Raw genomic sequence first — 3,530 nt, forward strand, 5'->3', positions numbered from 1 at the left:
GGATGGTGAATCAGAATTGACCGATTTGCTCAAGAATGTCTTCAAAACTGAAGATCAGCAGGATGCAGTTACTTGCCATAATCCCTAATTTTTGCATAAATTTCCCCAAGGTGGGATATTCAATTTATCAAGATGATTTTTTCTGTTTTTATGTCTCTAATTTTTTCCTGGACCGCCCTTTCTGGTTTCAATCCACTAAGACGCTCATTTTTTCCTAAGCCGCCCTTTTAGGTTTTCAACTTAGCAAGTTGTTCTTTTCTTTTTAGGCGAAGTATTTCTTGACTGCATCTGCGTTCATAGGATGCGTGAACTCTTCACCATCCATAGTTGTAAGAATCAATGCACCACCTGAAAAGGCTCTCTTAACAACATATGGGCCTTCATAGTTAGGAGTCCATTTTCCCCTAGAATCTGGCTTGAAAGATAGAATCTTCTTGAGCACCAGGTCACCTTCTCTGAACACTCGAGGTCTGACCTTCTTATCGAAAGCTTTCTTCATTCTCTATTGATACAACTGACCATGACACATGGCAGTTAATCTCTTTTCTTCAATCAAGTTCAACTGGTCAAACCTGGTTTGACACCATTCAGCCTCAGTCAACTTGGCTTCCCAAATCGGCTCTGCTCTGGTTCTTGGTGACTTCTATCATTTGTCCCCACTAATCAGAAATACCATCTTCAACAATCTTCGGAGCGTCTTTGAAGGAGGACATAGGTGTCCCAACTCTCTTTTCTTCAACAATAGATAGAGCTTGGAACGGAGTTCCAACCTCATCCTCAACTTCTACATACGAGAAATATGACATGCGGCTTACCAACAAAGCCTTCTCCCCGCCGAAAATAACAAGCTTTCCATTCTTGACAAACTTCAAATTCTGATGTAACGTTGACGTTACGGCTCCTGTCTCATGTATCCATGGCCTTCCTAACAAGCAGCTATAGGCCGGGTGGATATCCATTACTTGGAAAGTAATCTGGAAATCACTCGGACCTATCTTCAAAGGAAGGTCCACTTCACCAATCACAGTCTTGCGAGAACCATCAAATGCCTTGACGATCATGATCACACTGAATCACGCCGCATTTTTGACTCGGATTTCACATGTTTTTTAGGTCTTTATTATCATTTTGCTTGTGTTATGCTTTCTTTTGTGTTGTTTTCAGGTATTTAGCTCTTTCAGGACCTTTTTAGAAGAAACGAAGCAAAAAGACCATAAAATTAGGGTTTTCGGCAAAATTTGTACTCATGGCGTTCTGCATGGCGGCCGCTATAGGAGAAGCCATGACACTTCAACCCTCAACCAGGAGGTAACAGCCACGATCCCATTAACTTCCCCATTTACTCACATGGCGGGCGCCATGGAGGGGTGGCGGGCGCCACCTTTGCATTTCACGTTCCCACTAAAGAGAAGTTGAAGGGCATCCTGGTCTTTGCATGCTGTTGAGTTCCTCTATAAATAGGTCGTTCTAGTTCATTTCCAAATCATCCAACTTATTTTACAACACTAAGATTATATTATCATCTGTAAAAGCGGTAATCCGTCACATCGAGGGGTTATCGCACCGTAGTGTAATTGAGTTGGAGGACTTTGATTTTGCTATCGTCTTTATCTTCAAAGTCAAAGGTTTATTTTCCTTGTACTAGATTTAAAGCCTCCATTTCGAGCAGGTTCTAATTAATCGCTTTTATTTATTTTACTTGTCATGCTTTACTTTATTTAATTTCTTGCCACGCTTTACTTTATTTAATTTCTTGTCATGCTTTACTTTATTTAAATTTCTCGCCGTTATCTTTATTGCTCGTTTTAATCGTTTTACACGCTTTACTTGTTCTTCACGCCTTACATTCTAAACTTCTTTACATTCTAAACTTCTTAATTCAAGTTTTCTAAAACAAACTTGGTTAGTTTTAACTACTCAATGAGTGCGAAAGCACCCTGGCTTAGTTAACTAGGAATTTTTATCACTTTAAGGAAAAACAATTTTTGAAACTATTTTCGGACGCGTTGATAGATTTAAAATCAGGAAACTCCTTGGGTAAACTTTCCAAATCAAAATCACTTTTCAACTAAGTTTACGAGTCTTATATCTTAAAAATAAGTTTACTACTTTAGCGTTCTGCGCACCTTTTATAAGTGACAATAAAAGGCCTTAATTTAAGGGTAAACTCGGTTCTGAATACGCGAAAGCGACAGTTCATGTTAAATGGATTCTTTTCAAGAGTAGAAAATATTTCCCCATAAGTAGTTCTATTTAGACAATTGAAACATCGTTTAACTGACGTGAATTACATTCAAGCCTATCTTTATCTGCACTGCATTTATCATTTCCTTTATTTACTGTTATTTTGCGACATCAATATCTCTTTTGTACCGCCTTAGATAAACATTGTAACAATAGTAATCGATAGATTGACGATTTGGTCTCTATGGGATCGATATTCTTTTATATTACTCTGACACGATTCGTGCACTTGCGAATACAGCGATCAAGTTTTTGGCGCCGTTGTCGGGGACCAACTTCGTCAAATTCCGTACCTTGTTGTTACACCATCTAGACTAAGGCATTATTAGCCATTAAATGCGAAGAACCCGTAGTATCGGAAATTTAGTAGATCCCTTAGCGGAACCCGAACGTTACACTCGTACACGCCTCTTACTCATCCGAATTAAGAAAGCTATGGCCGAGAATCGCGACCGAAGACCTCTTAAGGAATTTGCCCAACCCTCTGACGAGGAACCTAGTTCTAGTATAGTAAACCCCCTCATTCCTGCCAATAATTTCAAACTAAAACCATCTTTACTGCAATTAGTCCAACAGAACCAATTCGCGGGTCTTGCTACTGAGAACCCAAATTAACATTTAAAAGTCTTTATCCAACTGACCGACACCTTTAAATCCAACGGTGCTTCACCTGATGCGATTCGTTTAAGATTATTTCCTTTCTCCCTCATAGATAGAGCAAGTTCATGGTTGGATTCACTTCCAGCTAACTCAATAACTACCTGGGAAGACCTTAGAAAAGTATTCCTTGCTAGATATTTTCCCCCTAGTAAGACTGCTGTTCTTCGAAACCAAATAACTAGATTTACTCAAAACCAAGGAGAATCACTTTTTGAAGCTTGAGAGAGATACAAAGAGCTATTAAGAGTCTGTCCACACCATGGCCTAGAACAATGGCTGATCGTTCATACCTTCTATAATGGACTCCATTATAACACAAAGATGAGCATCGATGCTGCCGCTGGTGGCGCGTTGATGAACAAACCTTACCCTGAAGCTTGTGACCTAATTGAGGATATGGCCCAAAACCATTACCAATGGGGAACTAAACGAGCCTCAGTAGAGAAAAAGGAGACCCAAGGTGGAATACATGAGATAAGCTCTATGGACATGATATAGGCGAAAATGGATGCTTTAGCCCTTAAGGTCGAACATATTTCTACAAACACTAACACCGCAGCGGTAGTCCACACAGAGTGTGAACTTTGTGGACGAAAAGGACACGAATCGGCGAAATGTAACCTTTT

At 39.7% G+C, this 3,530-nt stretch overlaps 1 non-coding gene across 1 annotated transcript; it reads right to left on the reverse strand.

Moving 5' to 3' along the window:
- Positions 1-3,063: 3,063 nt before the first annotated feature.
- Positions 3,064-3,170, reverse strand: LOC127108677 (small nucleolar RNA R71). The gene has a single exon (XR_007796200.1). It is a non-coding gene; the product is annotated as a small nucleolar RNA R71 (small nucleolar RNA).
- Positions 3,171-3,530: the final 360 nt, after the last annotated feature.

Source organism: Lathyrus oleraceus, chromosome 7, assembly GCF_024323335.1.
Source record: "Lathyrus oleraceus cultivar Zhongwan6 chromosome 7, CAAS_Psat_ZW6_1.0, whole genome shotgun sequence".
Classification (NCBI taxonomy): Eukaryota; Viridiplantae; Streptophyta; class Magnoliopsida; order Fabales; family Fabaceae; genus Lathyrus; species Lathyrus oleraceus.